This window comes from Rhipicephalus microplus, chromosome 1 (genome assembly GCF_043290135.1).
Source record: "Rhipicephalus microplus isolate Deutch F79 chromosome 1, USDA_Rmic, whole genome shotgun sequence".
NCBI lineage: Eukaryota > Metazoa > Arthropoda > Arachnida > Ixodida > Ixodidae > Rhipicephalus > Rhipicephalus microplus.
This window is the reverse complement of record NC_134700.1, coordinates 292,921,949-292,945,236: the sequence shown is the minus strand read 5'-3', so window position 1 is coordinate 292,945,236 and position 23,288 is coordinate 292,921,949.

The window sequence follows — 23,288 nt, the reverse complement described above, 5'->3', positions numbered from 1 at the left end:
TATAGCTAGATGCCTCATCAAACGCGAAAATTAACGTTCAGCGTCGGTATCAACGCGAGTGATGCAAAAAAACAAACAAAAAAACGTCGTCATGCACGTGGTGAAACCACCATGTCACGTCTTCATGACGTAACAGTTGGCGATAGTTTGTGACGTTTTCACGGCGTCATTGTGACGTAATCACATGACATCATCGCTTGGTCATAGTTGGGCTGATTCTAATCACGGAGGCATTGCAAAACCAGACTAGGCGCAGAAAGCCAGTGACGCCTCCAATCCTGGAGGACGTGCAAAACCACGTTAGGGGGAGAAATCTTTTGGATGGGCGTGGGAGAAGTGCACCCACTGCGAAGACGAGGGAAAAGATGGCGTTAGCCTTCGAGTCATTTAGGCGACTGCACGAGGGACCTCGTGAGCTTTTGTTCGATTGAGAAGAGCGATGATTCCGGCTGCTTGGCAACCCATATTATTAGCTGAACATGCATATAAGACATGGGATACGTTACAGGTAGGGGCGCCAATGACATGTACAAGCGTATGGCTAAACTTTATGCCCCGCCGTGGTGGTCGATAGCCTGGTTACTCGGCTGCCGACCCCCATGTCGTGGGATCAAATCCCAGCCGCGGCGGCTGCATTTTTTTATGGAAGCGGAATCGCTGTAGGCCCGTATGCGCAGATTTGGGTGCGCGTTAAAGAACCCTATAGGTGGTCGAAATTTCCGGAGCCCTCCACTACGGCGTCTCTTATACTCATAAGGTGGTTTTGAGACGTGAAACCCCACATATCAATATCAATCAATGACCGCGATTTTTATTCTCAGTGCGTCTCAACGTCTCTGTTATAACGATTCAAACGGTGAAAGAACGTAAACTAGTTTTCATCACACATTATGTTGTTTAAGTGTATATGTGTACACAGTGCAGCCTATGCGTACCAGTGCATGAACCTATTGTATGGCAAATGTCTAATTTCAATTTCGCTTGCCTATTTGTTCAATTCGATTCCTGACAACGCTGACTAGTATCGTTCGATTTGTTCAAATGCGTCCTATATGCGCCCGCGAATGAAACCCGTGGCCTCGTGCCAATGGTTTGCGTGTGTCTATGCTCGACATTTATCAAATAGATCAATAAATAGTTACACGGCATGTTATACTTACGTGCTGATTTATCTACAACCTTGATGAATTAATGAACAACTTTATCCCGGTTTGAAGGGAAGGGGCCAAGTGGATTGACGGGGGGGGGGGGGGGGGGCTAATTGAAGTAGGCCTTCTCTGCCTTCTCACCCCACTCCTGAATATCGGACCTTAAACTAGTTCCGCAATGCCTGGCACACTCCCGCTGCTCCTCACTGGAGAGTAGGTGTCTCAAGAAAAGTGTAAAAGGGTGCTTAGGGCAGCGCAGAATTTACTAAAGTGAGAAGGGCAACTGGGGGATGCGTACAGCTGCAGACTCGCGCCTTTTCTTCCCCTTACGGTCTCCCTTTGAAACTCGTTAAGTATCGCCATAGGCTCTGGTATCACTAAACTCCCCCCCCCCCTCTCCTTTTTTACCGCACAAAGGATGTGATTCGTACATCAACAATTTTGTTTTCCTCTACTGCCGTGCCAAATGTGAAACACTGATCAAGAGATGGACGCCAATAGTAAAGGCGTTTAGTTATTACCCAGAAGAACCTATAATATTTGAGAGGGAATCCGTCAAACATAACATAACAAAGAATTTATCACTAATATCGCCTTGGACACAACCATACTTGCCTTCGCAGTTGAGAAGATGCTGTCTTTTACTCCCCTTTTCCCACTCTCATGCACAGGGCAGCAAACCGGAGACTTCCTCGGGTTGACCTCCCTGCCTTACTTTATATTTTCTCTCTATCACGCGTTCTTTTTCTTCCTCTTTTTCAAGCTTGCCCAAGCCGTGGTTCGCGGCATGCAGCCTGCCACTCCGTGGTGTCTCTCACCGCCTCGCCGCACAGCCGGCCGGCGGCGGTTATTTACACTGTTGTCAGCGCCCGATACAGGAAGCTAGCGAACACTGCATCCTCCTACTCCGGAAGCAACGACAGGGAGACGCAGAAACCGGAAGTCGAGATACTCGACACGCCGAACCTTCACCTCGACGTTTTATCCCCCCCCCCCTTCCTTCGATTTTTTTTTTTTTTACCTTGATGTGACGAACGTGACACCCGAAAACAACCTCTACACGCCTCCTTCTTTCGATACATCTCTTGTAATTTGCTCTCAGGACCGAAATGAAAAAAAAAAAAGGGAGGGGGGAGCTTCGAATGGTCTTATTTACTTCTCATGTATATACTACTGTGTCCGCACTCCTCTTTATAGATAAAACAAATAATGTAACCAAGGCGCTTTTTTTTAGCGTTTTATCATGGCTGCCAATCGCATCGAAGCTTCGGTCACGCCATGCAGCTACGATCGAAGGGTTTGTTTACGCGCTCTCGGTCGTTTCCAAATTTCGAGTTTTATTGATTGATATGTGAGGTTTAACGTCCCGAAACCACCATATGATTATGAGAGATGCCGTAGGGGAGGGCTCCGGAAATTGCAACCACCTGGGATTCTTTAACGTGCTTCGAGATTAATAAAATTTGTATTTAAGTCTCAGTACAGCTCCAGGGTTATCACCATCCACTTTTATTTATTTATTTATTTATTTATTTATTTATTTATTTACTTAAACCTCGTCATCTTCATGCCATGGTCGTCTTGGTGCGCAGTCATGTCTGAAAAAGAAAAAAAAAACATTCTCCGGCTTAACACTTTTTTTACTCATGATTTCACCCGACTTCTGGGTGAAACATTCCAGAAGACAAACTACTCTAAATTATATAGGGTTATCAATGCGGCTAGTTTTCCGTTATACCCCGAGAAAGGTAAGAACGCTACTTGAAGTCTATTATGATTCACTTATGAAAAAAAAAATACCAACATCCCCAAAAGCCTACAAAACATGCTCACGAAAGATGTAAAGAAAAAATCTACCACTAATGTGTGAAAAGAAAGAAAAAAGGAAAGAAAGAAAGCGTTGTTGGACACAAATCACTACCTTCGAAAAAAGGCCAAATGACAGCAACAGTGTACGCCCGTAATCGCCTCAACAAAACGAAAAAAAAATATCAACAGAAAACTCCCAGATACTAAAGATACAACCAGTGACTGTCGATTGCATATGGCGTCAGGACTTCATCTTCGCCAGACGACGTCGCTGTCATTGTGTACCTCGATAATCCCACATAGCGGCGCTCCGCAATGTTGTGCGCCGCCCGCATCACCGCAGTATGCGACTATACCGTGCACTGCGAACGAACGCTGGCTTTTCCTGTCTTCGCACAGGCAAGCTGCATTCGCAGGGAGCACTCACCGCGGATTAATCTCGTCCGACGCACAAAAATCCCCCACGCTTGTGTTGCTAGCGCTCCCAGATTCCCGGCTTCTAAATACGGTACGTTCGGAAGATGATTAGCTTTCGATTCCTTCCTGCAACTCATTGTCTGTCCAACCACAACAACGCCACCAGGTGGGTTATATTGTAGCACGATGCTACGCCACTGTAGGTAAGCAGGTAGCTTATAGAGATGCTGCTACTTGGTTTGTGGCTGACTTGCAGGCGCCTTCGTATCTCTCATTGCTGGCTGAATCGGGACCGTGTATTGTGCTTCAGATGAAGAGCGCAGTGTATGGCACGCTTTCTTCGACAGTAGGTGCGTGAGCGTGCCTCCCCCCCTCCACCCCACATGCATACACACACACGCAGGCACGCTATATTAGAAGACTGTCAAAAATCTCCTCATCTTCAAGGTGAGATCGAAATTAATGGCCAGCATTTTTTAGCGAACCAAAGAAAAAAATTGAACGTATCTATCTATCTATCTATCTATCTATCTATCTATCTATCTATCTATCTATCTATCTATCTATCTATCTATCTATCTATCTATCTATCTATCTATCTATCTATCTATCTATCTATCTATCTATCTATCTATCTATCTATCTATCTATCTGTCTATCTATCTATCTATCTATCTATCTATCTATCTATCTATCTATCTATCTATCTATCTATCTATCTATCTATCTATCTATCTATCTGTCTGTCTGTCTGTCTGTCTGTCTGTCTGTGTCTGTCCCTGTCTGTCTGTCCGTGTCTGTCTATCTATCTATCTATCTATCTATCTATCTATCTATCTATCTATCTATCTATCTATCTATCTATCTATCTATCTATCTATCTATCTATCTATCTATCTATCTATCTATCTATCTGTCTGTCTGTCTGTCTGTCTGTCTGTCTGTCTGTCTGTCTGTCTGTCTGTCTGTCTGTCTGTCTGTCTGTCTGTCTGTCTGTCTGTCTGTCTGTCTGTCTGTCTGTCTGTCTAGACGCCTACTTCTGGGTGTTCTCTATCGTGATCGCCTCTTTATCATGCTGTAGACCGAACTGTCTGTTCATCCGTCCGTCCGTCTGTCTGTCTGTCCGTTCGTACATCTGTCCATCCTTATGTCTGTCTGTACTTCCGTCCGTCCAGCTGTCTGTCTGTCTGTGTCTAGCCGCCTACATATGGGTGTTCTCGATCGTGATCGCCTCTTTATTATGTTGTATTGCTATGGTAAGTTAAGAGAGTTTGATGAATATGACTATCTGGTCATAGCATGAATAACGCGAAAATCGCGTCGTGAGTATGTCGTCAAACCTTTCGCACCACGCACGTGTGGCACCTACGCGTATACCACGAGCTGCATTATATGCGGTTATGCGCTACGGTGATGATGATGATCAAAACTTTATTACTCCCAAAATAGGGGACCGGCCGATAGGTCGGTTACGCTGCTTTTATGGTCATATATATCTTTCAAGGAATGGTGAGAGCATACATTTGTAATTTTAGTGGCACAGCAGCGTCAATAAAAATGTCGACATGGGCCGTGGGGAACCAACGCTTGCAGAATAATAAATATAAAAAATCAGGATCCCAGTAAGAACCAAACCAACGCAGTATATGCGTGGCAGTCACCATGGAGCCACACAAGGTTTTCAAGCTGCTTTGGAATTTGTGGTTGCAATTCTGGCTATCTGATTTCACAATGAAACAATAAACATTTCATATGTACTCCTGTGATACAGTCGTCATGTCGGGTTGACGTCAATAGTGGTTTCAATCCTGGTCCGTTCTTTTATCAGCCTCATAAACATCACGTTTGTATTCCTGCTATTCAGTCACCCATATTCAAACACTGCTTGACCCAGGAGAAATAAGCTAGCGAAAACCACGTGATAACGAACTTATGAAAGCATACTGTACATTACCACGTTAACATTTTTCAGTGTTATGCTATATGTGTTTATAGGAGCTCATTTTTTAAATTTTGGGTAACCTTTCTTTATTTTCTTTTTTCGCTACAGAATTTATCAAAATGAAGTAGTCGATGTAATATGAACCATAATCTCTCCAGAGATAGAACAGAACAGACATCGCACCATAAAGTGCACTTTGTTTCGATCATTCTGACGTCTTTCGTCGGACGTGAGTGCTGTTATTGAGTCAGGCCATAAGTTACCTTCTAAACTCCAGTGTAGGCGACGTTAAGCCCATAGTTTGCGTGCAATTAACTGTTACAATCACAGAAACACGTCTATACACTTTGTAATGCTTTACGCATAGCCAAAAAAAAAATGCAGCATAGACAATGACTCTCCGACTGCTCTCGATAAAACCGATTCGCAGTAGGCCTGGCATCTTCTGCATTGTTTTTTTTTTCATTCTCCTTTTTCTTCTGCCACTCAAAGTGCAACACTGAAGAACAAGTTAAAAGACTACCAGCTCAGCTCAGTGAAGTAGTTAATAATTTTTCCCAATAAAAAGTCTCCTTTATGTCAGTAAAACGAATACATTAAATGTATTTTGCTTTGTGATTGTTGCATTCACGAACGTCTCGCTCAGACATGCCGCTTGTATAGTTACTATTCGATGAATGGCTGCTTGTACTTTCTCCCTGGTTTAAACAAAAAAAAATGAGAGAAAATAACCGCTTGTTGGTGCCTCGCTCTGCCTGTCTAAAAGTTGAAATGTCTTGTTTTTTTTTAATTCGCTGTAAGTAAATTAACGTGACCCGCTTCATTTTTCAATTTTTTTTTCTTCATTTGTACGGAGTCATTTGTACAGAGAAAGGGATGGTGTGATTACAGGATGGGAGCACAGAAAGTTTGGCATTTTTCTCAATAGCTGAGAAAGCACGCTACTTCACTTTGGTTACGCGGCTCCTTCGACGAATTGCACTATCAAGTTGAACACGGGATAAAAAAAAATAGGTATCCAACACCGTCACATCTGTCACGTGCAAAGTTAGATGGACTATGCCCAGACAATTCCGTATGCTATTAAAAAATATAAGAAATTACGAAGAAAACAGGTTCTTTCTGACCCACAAATTCAAAGTTTCATGTCTTTTTTTAAAGTAAATGATCGATGCATCTTCCTTCCTTTCAATCACAACGTTGGACCGTTTAGCTTTATGGCGAAGGACCAAGGAGATGACAGTTGTAGAAGCAGTTGTTTGACAAAAATCTAGTATAGATAACATTACCGAGTCATTATTTCGTCCAATCACTTATTTGTCTGTTCTAAGAGTATGGTGAGTGCGTCGACTGTTTCGGGGAACTTTTGTTCCGACTGGCAGTCTATGTCCGCGCAAATTCGGTAGCATGCAATATGCTATACCTTGCTATCAGAGGAAATAAGAAAACGCTCGGAACGTAAGCCTTTTTTCTTAAAAATCGTAACTAACATGAATTGAGAGTGCTTTGCGGCGCATACTTGACGCCTTTTTCTTTCTTTTTTTTTATGCAAACAAATTTCTGTCGACAAGTTTTCTTTGTGGCATGAGACAATGACGATGATGTTTCGGTAGCACTTTGGACTCAGATACGGCTTTCTGAATGATGAGCCTAACAAAAACCGATCGGGGACATGCATGCACGCTAAAGCCGCTCCGATATTGTTCCTGTAGAGCTGAGAGCACCACCCGCCCTGTACAAGCTACTTTGCTCATTTGCATGGCTGAGCACGTGCACACGGACACAGCGCACGCACGCACGCGTCTCAACACCGGTGAGCCACGCGACATGTGGCTCGTGCGATTGCTTCCTGCGATCCCCGCATTTTCCGTGCAGCGTTGGACAGTCCACTGAAAATGCACTCTGCAGTGCTTGCCGTGCGTCTACTGACGATCACTTGCGAAGAACATATTTTAGTTAGCTTTACCATAAGCTCAATAAGAGGAGTGTATTGCAACAGCAAGGCTAAAATGTTTGAATAGCTTTGAATTTTTTTTTGCTAAGAAATTTTAAGTTTTTAGCAGCGCAACCATTGTGATGAAGTAAAATTTCACACGTTTTTTTTTAAAGATGCTCGACCTAAGTGATTACCCTCTATTAAGGATGTTAAGCCGGCGGTGAAAGTAAACGCACCGTGTAATGAATACGGTTTACTCTATTTAAACAACGAAAAGGTTCAAGAGAAGACATTAACAAGTGTGTACCACCGAAAACCCCTTTTCCAGCAAGATGGCAAGATGTTTGGGAATAAACTTCGTTACAGGCACAAGACGAATGGAGGTGCACGTTTCTTCCTTTTCTCCTTGTTGCGCTGTAACCAGTTTAAATACGAAATCCCCTGTTCCGGGATTTTCATCAGTGTACTCATCGGGACACGTGGTAGTATCGTTTCGACAGCAGTGCACATAAGTTGTGTGGCGAAGTGTGTCTGCGCGTAAGCAGCAAGCAAAGCTGGTTCTCTGTGCGTACTGTTGCAGGCAACGCGGTAAGTAGGGATCGGGAAAAGTGAGGAGAAAGGGCGCTGTGGTTACGTTGCGCGAGTTCTACTCGGTTGCCCGAAAAGCGCGACACGTGGCGTGGATTTACGTCTGACCGCGTTCCAATGATCGTGGCTCCTCCCGCCCTGCGATGAGCCCGAGAAGGTCACGTGTCCGCCGCGACGGGAGCTCTTTTCTTTCAGAGAGCGTTCGTGAGTGGCGCCGCACGCGGCAGCCCTCGAATACAATGGGAAGGTCTATGGAATCATTTCTCGCGCTACCGAAGCCACGTGGTCTTTCGTTTGGTTCGTGAGAATGGCTGCTATTCGCAGAGAGCTAACAGCGGCGCAAATGGGGCTTACTTTGTTGCGCTCGTTATTTATTTTATTTTGCGCTTAGGGTTCGCCTTTCTGAATGTGAAAGTGTCGTCTCATTGAATGATGCATGTCGATGCGTGTGGAAGACCGCAATCCTTAATCCCGCTGAATTATTCATATACGTTTTAAGAAAAGAAAAAACAAATATTTTCTTGCATGATTTGTATTTCAGCGGAAAAAAAAAGCTTTTGACGTCAGTGAGGAGAGTCATGAAAACTGTCAATCGTCCGTTTGGATTTACGTACTCGAAACCGAGTACGCAACAGATGAGCTGCGTACTCGGATTCGTGTGTTTTGTTACGTACTCTAGAAACACAGGGATATGCCAGCAGCATGAATAATTTATGTAGTGGGCGCTGAAATGGGAGGCCTTAATTATCTATTTATATTTGGCGAAATATGGGAAGGTATGCTATGTTCGAGTCGGCTATGCCAGCATCGTGACAGTAATCTACAAGACAAACAGAAAAATACGAAAAAGTTAAGAAGAAAAAAAAACTAATCAGAGTTACTGTGCACATGTATACACTATAGGGCTTATAACGCGTGAATGAACACAGTACATATGGACATAGTTCAGTTCATGTGTTGGAAACACATTACGGATAGAGTCCGTACAAATAGTAGCTTTCCTATAGGATTATTACCTCAGAAGTCGTTTCATATTACTCTTTCATGTTGTTTGTCTTCCTTGAATTATACCTTATTTTTAAGGGTGCGCACGCGCGCGCGCGCGCGCGTGTGTGTGTGTGTGTGTGTGTGTGTGTGTGTGTGTGTGTGTGTGTGTGTGTGTGTGTGTGTGTGTGTGTGTGTGTGTGTGTGTGTATTTGTGTCTGCATGCGTGTGTGCTTACATTATTTATTTTACCACACACCATTATCATATCTACCTCTTGCACATAATCCCGCCGTTTCTGAAGCACGTGCTTCATCCTATAGCTTGTTGTCATACGGCAAAGCGTGCTTTGCAGAGATAACACATCTGAACAGCTTTTCATTAGACTGGCCTGTATGGAGGGCATTAAGCGTTCATGTATGCTAAAACACGAAGAAGTGGCCCCCATAGACTTTTAGAATTCGCACATGCATTCGAATGTGCCAAATTCTCTCGAGGCGTGGTTAAACCAGAAGCGCGTTGGGAAGCTGAGAACTTTAATCTGCCGGATATCTCTTGCCGCGGGGAAAAAGAGAAAGCTATAGGCGGTCATATAGTGCTTAGGAATAATAATTAGTCATTGTAAAATGTTTGAATGGTTATCCTTGGGACACTTTTACGACGCTACTAAGCTTCACCGGGACAGGTTTAGAGACGGCATTCGAGCCAGTATTTCGCTCCCACAAAAGATCATTACGCGCTTTTGTGGGAGCGATATCTTTTCCGCACTCTTTGGAGTCAATGAGATCGCAAGTATGTGGAAACCACGGTGGCGGCACCTGAATGCAACTGGTACGCCGTCCGTCAATGCGGACTAAATGAGCATTAAAATGTTTCCTGCAGTTATTTATTTGTTCTGTTCCCGTACTTTCCGCAACATCCTAGCAGTGTGCATTGAATGTTAGTTAATCCGTACTACTGAGGACGAGCGAGCGTGCGAATCGCATTGCTCGAATCGTAATAAAAAGGCCAACAGCTTCCCAGGGTGAATGGGGCGAAGATTAACGTTCGCTCAGACGCCAAGAACAGCAGGAAACTCTCGCCTTAGAAAGCGAATGAGGTTGTTCCCTCGTTGGCTTCTCTTTTGCGGTTGCCCCTTATACTCAAAGCTCGGTTTACACACCGGAGCGGCCTTCGTTCGTGCAGCGCACACTCCCGAGGGGAGAGGATAACTCGATGATCGGTAGCTACACTATACTCGCCGCACATCGTCAATCGAATTTTCTTCGCAAGCTCTGAAAAAAAAAAAAGTGGCGAGTGTATGGCCACCACTTAGGCCAAGCAAGGCTACACAACCGGCAGGCCTACGTGATGTTTCTGCGGCTGCGTGTGTTTGTACGTACGTATATATCTGTGTATATATGGAAACTAGTGGATCTTTCTCCACACGCCCACGGTGTAGAGCCTTATTATACGTATCGCCCGGAAAACTACCACGCCTCTATCGCAGCACCGGCTGCCGATGAAAGAACGTCCCGGGCCAAATATCGTTTGCATCGAGGGTGCCGGACGTGCTTTGTCGAAAGCTCGACTGCGCCCAAAACTTGCTTAGAGAACGCATTAAGCGGGCGAGCTCGGTGCTTCTTTTTTGCGCAAGATCAAAGCGACTGCAGCATTTACGCCAAAAACATCCCGTTCGTATGCCTCGGCTTTCTGGAAACACGACTTTTCGGTTTTCACCTAACTGTATGACAAAGTTTGGTACATAATTAGGATGCGTGCTTTCGAAGTTATCGTGAACAGATTAGATTATACCGTCTTTTATCTTTCACGTTACGAGATTTCGAACGCTTCCGCTTCAACAAAATAAAGAAAAACCTAAGTATGTGAAGCATGCCATAGTGTTCTTGCAGACATAAATGACGTTCACAGCGCAGACGAAGCGTACCTAAATTTTTTATCATATCTCAACTTGGCAATGTTTTACTCCGTCTTTCGTTCTTCTTATCAAGTAACGGTGTAATTTCCATAACTGCAGTGGCGACGCGAAGATTCGGTTCTCATTTTTTACGGGATCTGCGCACGTTTTTCACCTTGTTTTGTGGGGTCTCCGTTTTGCTGTAACAGTAATTTTTGAGCCACATCTAATATGGTTTACACGTTCAGTCGTTCCGTCTAACAGCTGCCCCACCAAATATTATCTGTAGCCAGATAGTTATCCCGTCGCTGCGCATGATCAGACGCGAGAAGAGACTATACAGTGTGCGCTGTTTATACTAGAGTGATAGCTGCGGCAGCCAAATGGTAGGCTGGCGTAGTAATTAAGTTCGATTCGCAGTGCCGCTTGGCGCCCACTTGTTTTTTCTAGCGGAAAGATGGGTTCCCCGACCTGCATGTATCCATCCAGAAGTGCCCTCTCCTCTATCCTTCACGTACCATTCCCCTCACTTACGACGCATATGCAGTTTTCTCTTATGGGCAGCATAAATTAGCGTATTTGTCACACCACAATCTAAACAAAATGATACACGCTTGTCGCGGTTATAGCGAGTCTTATGGAAATCATGTATCCCGTTTTTTTTTTCTTACGAGAAATACGCAGAAATACCCAGGGGCTTAACAGCCTCTGGGTATTTGGAGTTAATATAGACGTGGGTTCGTGAGTTTGAATTACGCTTGTTTTTCAATCGACACAGAATGCAGTGCAGCCACGTGTGTTAGATTTAGGTGTATACTAACTGTATACGTGTGCTCACGCCAATATATAAAGCCACACATTGGGGTGTTAATGAGTCCCTATAGTTCAAAACGCCAGACTGTGAAGGCGCGTTCGTTTATCGGAGTACATACTGTCCGATTTTCAGCTTTGTTAACTGCATGGTAAAATGGGCCACTGGTTGGTTTTACACGCGATGATGGATGGATGGTAAAACTTTATTTCGCCAGAAAGCAACTGCGGATGATTCCGTGTTAGATGGCCATCAACCCAAGGTTGGCGGCACTGTCTGAAGAATAGAACGTCTGCAGAGTACAACGAAATGTAACAAGGTCGTCACTACAGTGTAGTAACATTGTTTTTTTTCTCTGTAACTTACACTTGTGTACCATTATATCGACGCATACGCGCTTTATATTAAAAAAAACAATAAAAGCGAAGAAGCGTATATCAGATTAGGCGGTGGAGTAAGTGGCTGTGCAGACGGAAGCGATGAGAACAGCAAACTAATAAGCGAGGCGGAGAAGCTCGATGCCATGTAAGATAAGGTACCTAGTACAACCTGCGAACACACAAAGCCCGGGTCCAGGAAACAAACGACAAACCAGCGTCTGTGCCGCGGGGTGGTAACAGGCGCGCTAAGTGAGTTTGTGCTCGGGGCTGCATCGCACGCGGCCGGGCGCTCGTCGGCACAGCTTCGCACCACCACAGCGCCGGAGCCGAGCCCGCTCGTTCACTCGCGTGCTTTCTTGCTCGTCGCTTTTCGGCTTGTTCGTACCGCGGCGTGTGTGTTTACGCCGACAGGCGTGTACACATGCGTGCGTGCGTTCGCTCTCGCTCACGCACAACCGCGGTGCGATCCCTCCGAGTGGATGGGGGGTCGTGCTATGTTCACATGCGACGTGGTGCTATTTGTACTATGACAGGGTAGTGCAGGGCCCGCACTCTCTCTCTCTCTCTCTCTCTCTCTCTCTCTCTCTCTCTCTCTCTATATATATATATATATATATATATATATATACATATATATATATATATATATATATATATATATATATATATATATATATATATATATATATATATATATATATATATATATATATATATATATATATCGCGTTTGTATATGCCTCGTGCTATCGTCGGTTTAAAGTTATGCCGATTTGTAGTCCGATGTATACATTATTCGTCGCCAACAGAGTGATTGCAGTTTCCCTCGGATACTTTGAAGCTACCTGTCGTGTTGAAACAAGTTTCACTTGAACTTGTGTTTGGGCTTCCCTCTTTATAGCTATTGGGGACTTCGATAGATCGTTAAATACATTCACGAGCACTGTATCCCTCGATATCTGTAACTCTCACGTGCCAATGCGCTAATGCTGTACTGCTTACAAAGGCTATCAGCTACTCTTCAGCGGGAAGCGGCTCCGAAACGGTTTAAAGTAGTGAGCGTCTCCTTGATTTGCTGATAGTGCTGCAGCCGCTGTAACTGGCTTCTTGTCCAACATTCACGTCCGGTTTCTACTTCTCTCAGATCATTTCCTGTCTCCAGTTCACTCATGGTAATAGCATGGCCGTAAAAGAAGGCCCCTGAGACACGTTCATCCACAAGTGGTCGCGGACATCGTGCCTCGTTACAGAAAGTAGGCGGAAGTGGCTTAGGAAGAAGACGAACTTCACATCGTGCGTCGTTTTTTTGTTTGCTTTAATAGACGCTGAACGCAACGGCAAAAAGTCTATCCGCAATCATGGCTCGTTTCACAGGCGGCGTGTACGTTAGTGTGCCATGACGGCAGGTTTACTTCGTCGGAACGCTGGCATCGAGGCACCCTATGCTATGTCATCGATGCCAGCGTTCCTATGAAGGAACCCTGGCATGCGCAAAGCGTTGTAGCGGCCTGGAAACAAACGACTCCCGCTCCGGTGGAGAAGTCTCGTCAGGCGGTAACTTCACAGACGCTCTTCCCCGCTGCTTCTGCTTCTCTTCTACCCTGGCTCCAATCGCATTAGCCAACAGCTAAACGCTTCTGTTACGTGTCGAGTACTCGCGCGGCGTCTCATCGATTGTGCGCCCGGCGCGCGTCGATGTGTGGCGGCGGCAACTCGACGCGCAAAAGCTTTTTTTTTTTTTTTTTCTCGGGGAGTACGCTCCGTCATTTGCTGTTTGTCCACGGAGCCGCGCGCTGAAATGGCGGTACCGCCCCTCCGCGCCCCGCTCTTTCCCGTAACTCGGCTCCACTGCCTCTGTCATTTCATTTTCCCTTTGTTTTCTTCGTTTTTATCTTCGGGATAACCGCCTTCCTGCCCCGAGGTTCACAACGCACGCACAGGGTGGCACTCACTGTCTCTTCTCTTTCTCTTCCACGCGTCTTGTAGCATTTAGCGAGCTTTTACCGCCACAAGCGCCACCTCGCGCACAAACGGTTCCCGAAGTTTCCTTCGTCGTCTGCGTGGTACACACGTTCTCCGCTCGGGAGTGCACTTAATTCCATGCGACTGGCTGTGGGCGGGTCCCGATGTTCAACGCGCCGGTCTCCCCCCCCCCCCCCCCCGCTCTCTGTGACTCGAGTTTTGTGATGCACACGCCAGCGCTGGATCGCGGAAGAGTCTTGTTTGAAGAAGAGCTGGTTAACCGTCCTTCACTTCTCCCCCCCGTTTGCCCGCTCTGCGTTGTTATTCGATTCGCACGCGCGTCTCGTGATGGCGCTTTGATCGCCCCGACTTCTTTTGCGAAGCGACCTGCAGGTTTCTGCGCTAGAGAAAGGCGGACGGTTGGTTCCCGGAAAAATCAGTGCTGACAGGTCAGCCCGTGGCCGGTTGTTACAAGCAATTGGTCTTTTAATATTCTGTGGCATATTTCGCGTGCGTCTTGTAGCGTAGGCGTAAAGCTTGTAATGCGTTAGAGTGAATGTGAGAGCTCTTTGATGAGAAAGCAACTTGCAGCGCGAGTGCACACGTGTCCAGTAGATACGCAGAGTGAGGCGATGGTTAGCCAGCCTTTGTGGTCGTCCCTACATCAGACGAAGACAAGGAAGGTATACAGAAAAGATAATCTCTAGTCTTATAGATGTAGTGCAATTAGGATGTGAATGCGCAGAAAATAAAGCAGACGAAAATACTACTTGCGGTCGGTATAGGGACCGAACTTACAACCTTCGAATAGCGTGTTCGATTCTCTAGCAGTTAAACTTTAGTTGCTATTATCCTCCCGTTCACGTTGTTGGGTACTTCATAGTTGAGTATTTTCTCTGTCGGTGAAGATCATCTGATGTACACTTATGCGCTTCCATCTGTCTGAAGTGTCTGGTACAGCCGTTTTCGTCTGTCTCTTTTTATTGTCCCGCAAGAAATCCATAGCAAACTTTTATCCTCAAGAAACAAACCTCAGAACAATCACTCAGCTTATTTAATTTGAATTTCCAGGCCATTATGTTGCCTAAGGAAAGAAAGAAAAAAAATCACAGTATATCCACGGAGTGAATGATGATTGGTGGGGCGCAGCGTTCGTCAGTCTGTCTGTCCATTCGTTCTTGCGTCCGCCTATCTGTGTGATCCTTGGTGCATCCGTCCGTTTGTTCATTCGTCTGTCTGTCCGTCCATCTCTTTTTGCGGCCATCCCTCTGTCTGTCCTTCCGTCCATGCGCCCCTCTGTCTGTCCGTCCATGCGTGTGTCAGTCCGTTCATCCGTCCATATGTCTAGAGACAACTCCAAGCACAGCCATCTTACATCTTTTCATGATGTATTCATCATTTACAATTGTCCCCATCCTGCAGACATTGTAAGTACCGCTATTTCGGGTATGTGCCACTGGTGGTTACGTACAATGAGGGACGCACAAGCCACGCCATGAGGAGCTTCGCCCCTAAAAAGTTTTCCAGTAATATGTTGTGATAATTTATATTCAATGTAAAGCGATAGTTGTGTGTGTCAGAGAAGTGGAGGGGAAAAAACAATAAGGAAGACAAGGCGATGCGACTACAGAGACTACGCTATTATAGCGCTTATCTTGTTTATGCGAAAAGAAATGGCTGGTCTCGCTTAGACGGGCCAGCATATTCTAAGCTTCGCGCGATGTAAAAAGAGCACAAAAATAAAAAGAAAAGCAATTCGCACTCGAGGGCTCTTCTTCTTCTGCCCTCGCATTACGCCCACGCAAATCGGCTTCCTCTCACATCGCCCTGTGTATGCCCCGAGGACGGAACACTCGGCGAGAATCCGGCAGCTGAAACACCGGCGCGCGTGTTTATGTATATAGGCTCCCCGGGCTTGGGCAAGTCGTCCACGGGTCGCGCTGTAACACGCGCTCGGGAGGGAACTCACATGCACACGGGAGCGTCGGGACGTGGCCGCCTCCGGGGCCGCTAATTGTTTGCGCCCGTTGTTTTAGCAAATGCTCATCGGCATGCATAATGAAGCGGAGGACGACGCCGAGAGGAAAGAGGGGCCCGAAAGCAGCGTGCGCGCGCATTTGCCTAATTGCCCTAACTGAGGACGACGCGGCTGTGATGTCTCGGGGGCAAGCCGTGGTACGTGTATTGCCGCCGCTCGTCGTTTGCCAGAAGCCCTGCATGCAGCAGCCGTGTCTTGGCCCTCGCACTGTAACTGCGTTCGCGCGCGTTTTCGTTCCCTGGTCGCACTCCCCCCGTTCCCCGTGAGGCTGTTTAAATGCGCGCCAATTTGCATCGCAAAATGTTCGCCGGCGTCGCCAGAGGCCGTTCGCGGACCCGCCAAGCTTAGGTACAGCTGAAACGAGTAACAGCTTTGCTGTCGGAAGGCTGCGGTGATGTCACGGCGCTTAGGTACAGCTTAAACGAGTAACAGCTTTGCTGTCGGAAGGCTGCGGTGATGTCACGGCGCTTAGGTACAGCTTGAACGAGTAACAGCTTTGCTGTCGGAAGGCTGCGGTGATGTCACGGCGCTTAGGTACAGCTTGAACGAGTAACAGCTTTGCTGTCGGAAGGCTGCGGTGATGTCACGGCGCTTAGGTACAGCTTAAACGAGTGACAGCTTTGCTGTCGGAAGGCTGCGGTGATGTCACGGCGCTGAACACATTCGTAGTGGGTCACAAGTTCGACTCCCGACATCATTCAGAGGACGTCGGAGAGCAAATGGAACAGTGACTTTGAGGATTCATTGAGCAGTATGTTCCTTAAAGGAACCAACGACCCCAAAAGCCAACAATGGCGCCTAAATTTCTGCAAAACGAGCTATTTAACGTTAGTACGGTAATACAGTATTATACAGCACTACCGTTATACAGTATAACGGTAGTGCGGTAGTACAGTATTTGAAATTTACGTGGAATATAATTTTCAGTTATTTAGCACCCCCTCCCCTTCCCGTCTAAATTGTTGTAAACATTCTTTTGTAATACATAGGGCATGATATCACGCATCACGCGAGAATAGACAAGGCTAAAGGTATCTCTTTCGATAACCGAAAGCTCTCGTTGTCGCGCTGCTCTGGCGTGATACGGAGCGCCTCACAATGAAGAATGCGTGCACGTTTGACCTAAGACAAGCATTTATTCTTGTTCCTCGTTTCATTATTTTTTCTACACAGCGTATACATAAAGGTCGAATTGTGCAACCCTAAAAACTTCAGACGCGCAGAACATCGCGCCTAAGATGAAAAGTTGTTTTATAGTTCCTATACACTCCAAACACCAAAGAGCTGAAGTCTAACCTCCCATACGAGTACGCCCGTATGCGTTAAGCAGGCGAGGTACCACGTCACACAAAAACCCCACAGCTCAACGAGGCCAATGCTGAGAACTCTCATTGTAAATTAGTCTATGTTGAAGCGTGCGTTCAACAGTATAATGAACCGATCAGCGATCCGTCCTTACGGCTCCTTTCAAGACTTGCACGCAGGCGCTGAAGTGTTTCCCAAGCGCGAACACAAACAAATCCCAGCACAGTGCAGCTTCCCACTCGATAAACTTTAATACTTCGGTTTTGCCCCTCAGTATTCCCCTGCTGTACACCGAGGCCCGATGCCATTGACGTGTAGGTATACTAAATAAAATATATATATATATTGCAAGACGCAGAGAAATCTAAATACTTGGAATGCAGACCTGTCAAGGACGCCATGCCTTGCGATGTCTTCTTCATCCTGTGTATTGCATAACCAGAAAAACCGTGCCATTGGAGTTCTAGAGCGAAAAGTTATATCGGCGCAAACCATATAATAAGGCCTTAGCACTGTTTGTTCTTTTTTTCCCGTAGGTTCACCGGTGGGCTTGAACTTAGATTTTCAACAAAAAGCGCAGGACTAGACGAGAGACGGGAACCTGGACAAGCGCTTATACTTTCAAGCTTATTTAGTTGGAAGTCAGTGCCTGTCCACGCCGCTTTCTCTGTCCACTCCTGCGCTGTTTGTTGAAGATGGATTACCAACTAGCTCATGCAGCCTCAAACTTTCTTTGAATTAGGGTGCGTGAAATTCGGTTGCAGTCACTCACGGCGTATATTATGCATGGGGCTCTGTTGTTTCGGGGATTATTTTACTTGAAATTGAGACAGCGTTTTTCGGAGTCTATTTTGTTTTTGGCAGAAATTTCATTCATCGAAGTTTGTTTCTCGTGAATCCCAAATGCTTCGAAAATCAGAATTGAATTTTCATTATTCTCACTACCTCACAATGAAATATTGGAATATGAAAAAATCAGAACACGCCACGTGATTCAGTTTTTTGTAAAGACCCAGGCGTACACATGCATATGCACAGGAGAACAAATACTTAAATAAAAAAGCACCTAGGTCTGCGTGCAGTCTGAAAGCTTGCTTTATTAGAAGTTTGCACAAACGACGGCCGCGGAGTAGGCGGCTACTTTGCTGTCACCGCCAGTCCAGAAGTGCACACGGCACCTCGCTCGGGGAATGCTGGCACGGCGGTGCACTGTGTCGTTGTGGGTTGTGCCAGTCGCACGCAAAGGCGAGGAAGTTGCAGTCGAAGAAGGATAGTCCGTGCCCGTCAACGAGCGTGACAGGATGAAGGACTCTATCGGAGCAGTGCCGGCGTGGATGACCCACTCACAAGCCCGACAAGCATCACATCTGCCCCCCCCCCCGCCTCCCCCCCGCTTCATTTAAGTTGCTATTCGAAGTTTCTCCTGCTTCGGTAGTTCTGTTAGCCTACTTACACGCAAAACATATAGGCCCCTGCTGGGACTTCGCTAAGCTGATGCGCCTCCACATGCGAGGTCATTCTTTAACGTGGCCTTCGCTGTTTCTGCAAGTGAGACACCGTATACGGGAGAGAGATATGAACTTTGTTTCACCCATGGAATTTCCCAAAGTTAACTATAGAGGGCACTCTGGCTCTGCAATCGTTCAGTGACCATGGGAATGATGGGTAGTACACACATTTGCCTACTCTTCGTACTTGCGGGCGGCGAATCGTACTTGCGGCTTCGTTTATTGCTGGTTACGGTTTTGTTTTGAAAGAAAGAACGAACCCTCTTGAACTTAGTGACTTGATTCGAAATGGTAAGCCTAAAAGAATAAGGTTGTGAAGCGCAAACGGTGAACATTTGCTAATTTATGTTTTCGTGAAAAAACAGCTTCAAGCCATACGAACACACACGGAGCCAAAATCAGGCCAGAAGTACGTAAATTAGACAAATGTGTGTTCTACCCATCATTCCCATGCTCGCTGAAGCGCTGTGTGTTGCAGCTCCCATAGACACTAGTGCCAGAGTTTTCTCTAGTGTATATTAAGAAACTCTATGGTTTCCCCAAGCTCCTTGTACTTCAGCCCTGCACTGGGAGGCCTCTTTCTCAGCTCAGCTGGCCATGGCGCACTGCTGCCACCAGAGCCCTGTTCACCAATCGTAGCTGGTTGAATATACGAACAGCGCAGCCTAGAAGTAGTTATAGCGTAACTACGGAAGTGATAAACAAGGACAGAAAAGAGCGTGGACTTTGACCAATGATTTAATAGCGGAGTGGCGTACATATATTGGTGAAAAAAGGAATGGATATGCGTAGACTGGTGCAGTTAACAAGCACTGCGATACAATGTCAACAAGCTCTTGTCACTTGTTAATTGAGCTGGAATCAAGTACACAGCTTAAAATGATCGAGATACGCAATCTCTTTTGCAATCGCGCAACTGATGGGGAATTTACGCATGTACCTTGATTGATTTGTGGGGTTTAACGTCCCAAAACCACCATATGATTATGAGAGACGCCGTAGTGGAGGGCTCCGGAAATTTCGACCACCTGCGGTTCTTTAACGTGCACCCAAATCTGAACACAAAGGCCTAAAGCATTGTCGCCTCCATCGGAAATGCAGCTGCCACAGCCGGGATTTGATCCCGAGACCTGCGAGTCAGCAGCCGAGTACCTTAATTACCTTTGACCACTGCGGCGGGGCTATGCGGAACTTTGTGCTGATAAGGGACTGCAGCACAGTTCTTAGTAAATGACGCATTTTTAGGGAGAGATTGTCCTCGATTTTTTTTATCAGTTTCAAAATCTTTTCCGCAACAGCAGAAATCGGGGTGTTCAAGTAACCAGCGCTTAAGAGGCACATGATCTGTGCTTTAAAACTGCGTTGCATCGAGTGCGGGAATGACCTCCTCAGATAGTTAACAAGGCAAACATTAACGATATCTCTTTTCACCAGTTTTGAATGAGCTGAGGGGGAATGTAAAGGTGGTTTTTCACGTCTCGGCGAGAACAGACAGCACAAATGATTGCTCCGAAGACTGAGCGTTAAGTATAAAAGAACATGATCAAATTACCAGATGGTAGCTCATAAGAAAGTTCCAGAGGATGCAAGTGATCCTTAAACAAACCTAGAAGACTATAGGACAACAACTTCAAAATCGGTTATCTGAACAATTAACAAATACTGTGAAATCATCGACAAACCTACAGACCTTCACAACAAGAGAAGTCAAGATCGTTTTGAATGGGTCGGTCCTTATGCGCTAGAAAGATGTCGCTCAAGACTGGTGCCAAACAAGAACCTATGCAAACGTAACTTTTTTTAGTGAAATGTTGCTCATTACAAGACGCAACCATTGACCTTAAATAAAACGAAAGTAATTCTAGAAAACCACGGACTGACAAACCTGACGCATTCTGGAAGTCTATCGACCCAAAGGAATCAATGCGTTCTTTTAGGCGCTGGAACAGTGCGTTATATGTGAAAGCGTATACTACAAATCTTTCACGTCTATCGAGAAAGCCTTTGATCTTTTGTCATTGGTCTTTAATGACCTAATAACCGCCTCCGTGTCTTTTACCAGGAGATGATCGTCAATAGTTAGTATATAGGTAAAGCTGTTCTTTAAAAACATGGCGACCTTCTTTTGCCAAGTGCCATTCTCAGAAACTATTGGCAGTCAATCTTGTGCGTCTTAGCGGTGAAAAAAGGTGCCCAGACATAGCTTTTCGGATTTGTCAATTAATTTTGCGACTTTATCTAGGCTGAGAGAGTTGCAAAGCCTTTGTGTTTCCAATCTAGCTTTTGCAAAGGAAGTGCCACTTAAAAACAGAGTTAATAGCCAAGGTGGCTTTGTTATTAAACAAAACGGAAGGCAAAGCACCAAAGTCACCTTTTTTTGTCCGATGGTAAAAGAGTTAGAGACTGGGCTTTCAAGAAAGATACTATACATTCCTAGTGGGCACAGCACTGCTATATAGGTGGCTTACAGCGTGTTAAAACGTACATACTATCAGAAACAGACCTATTCATCTTGCTTTCCGGGCTGCGTCGAGCAGTTTGTCGTACGAGGGTGAGCAGCTCTTGTGGCGTTTTTCGAGGTTCAACGGCAAACTTTCGTCAAGTCCCAAAACACAGAACGTGAATTCTCTTGTGCTATTGGCGTCGTGCCTTCTTCCGCTATCATGTGGTATAAGATATACATAAGGCAAACCGGAAGGTGTTTGAATGACAATGCGGTTTAAGGACACCTCGGAGTTCACTGCCGTGACTCGCAGGCCATGCGTGAGATAATTGAAGCCTATCACATAGGTAAGTTTGAAGGTATACATGCGTAAGATCACCATCAGTTGTGCTATTGCAAAAAGAAAAGAAAGATTGCGCATCTCGATGGCGTTTCCTGCTCAATCAAGAAGTTACAAAAGTTTTGGTGACATTGTATTGCAATGGTCGATAACTGCACTCTTCTACACATGCCCATTCCTTTTTTCACATATGTGCACTACTGCGCTATTCAATCATTGTTGAAAGTCATCGCTCTTTTCTGTCCTTGTTTATTGCTTCCTTAGTTACGCTGTAGCTACTTCTAGGTTGCACTGTTCATATATTCAGTTATGTCCTACGGAATTGTCCAAGTTTCCACGCTTCGTACCTGTTGGTTATAGTCATGCGTCACCAGCAGAGCCTCCATGGTCTTCGAATCCTTCCTTTGGATCCGCTCTTTTCTCTTCGTTTTCGCTTGGCGGTGATGATGGTGGTGCATCCGGGTTGTTCTTTCACTCCAGGGCAATGTGGCGCAGGGTGTTGCGCGTGTCCGGCTGGCAAAACTTACAGTTCCCTCCGTATGTCCCTGATGCATTCTGTGCATTAATGCTGGGTGCGGGTAAGTTCCGGCCTGCAGGAGTCCTCTCCAGGTCACCGCTTGCTCCCTACTCCGTTTTTTTGTGGGCCGGCAGGTACCGCTCCCTACTTCTTGTAATGCGCCAAAATGCTTTCAAATGACGGCTGTCACAACGATGATGAACGCATACCGAAGAAGTACCGTACGAAAGAATTAAGAAAAAAGGAAAGACAAGAATCTATCTATACCGAGGAGTTAAGCGCCCTTACAAACTTTTCCATGTCATGAAGACGACGATATCGGAAGCAACTGTACTCGCAGGCCCGTCCACTTCCCACTATGTTATGGGTGTGAAGAGCCTTAATACCTCCAATGCTGCTGCGTGACAAAACTGGTCCGTAATACAAGTGGTTCTCCAATACCCAAGGGGTCGACGCGCGGCCGCAATTCCATATACATGCAGTCGGCTGTCTAAAAGCACGAACGGGTGCTCATGGACGATTTTTTTTTCGTTATATCACTCACGGTCATTCCGAGAGGGCGTTGCTGGGCGTATTTTTGCTGACCTCGTGCTCTTTGCCCGGAATTTTCGATGCAGGCCAGATGGCTTGAAGCTTATGGGCTCATGTGGTCGTTAAAAAAGCCCAGGTGGTCTACTTTTCCGTTATCACCGCGAAGATCACACTGGTATACGTCTGTTTGTTTACATAGAGTCGCACGCGCTTCCAAGACACCTTCGTGGAGTTGTATGCAGGACAACTCGATACGCCTTGCTTGTAGGTGGACTAAAGAGAACTCCAAAAGCTAAGCATCATTTGTCTGCCTGAATGGAAGTGGCGTGAACAGACGTGAAGCCCGTCGGGGTTTGTTCATGCGTGTGAGCCATCCGCTCTGGAAGTTCCCCGGTAGCTCCTTCGTCTTGTCGCGCTCTTTAAGCTGCACCAATCATATTTCTACTGCAAATATTTGCCTTGCTTTTCCCACAACCAGACCGTGCGCCATCGCGCGAGTGAGGCCTGATGCCACACGTGCTTCTCCGATTGCCGGCTCTGCTGGCTATGGCAACTACAGACCCCATCACTGTTTACAAACACATGTATACCCTTGAGGACATCCGGTTTCGTACACCGATGTGCCGTAATAGCATCGGTGGGCAAGAAGAGCTTTAGAAAATAGCCCGCACATTTTCTACACTTTCCTTCCTTTATTTGGCAAAATATATTAAAATAAATGTTCATTGAGCT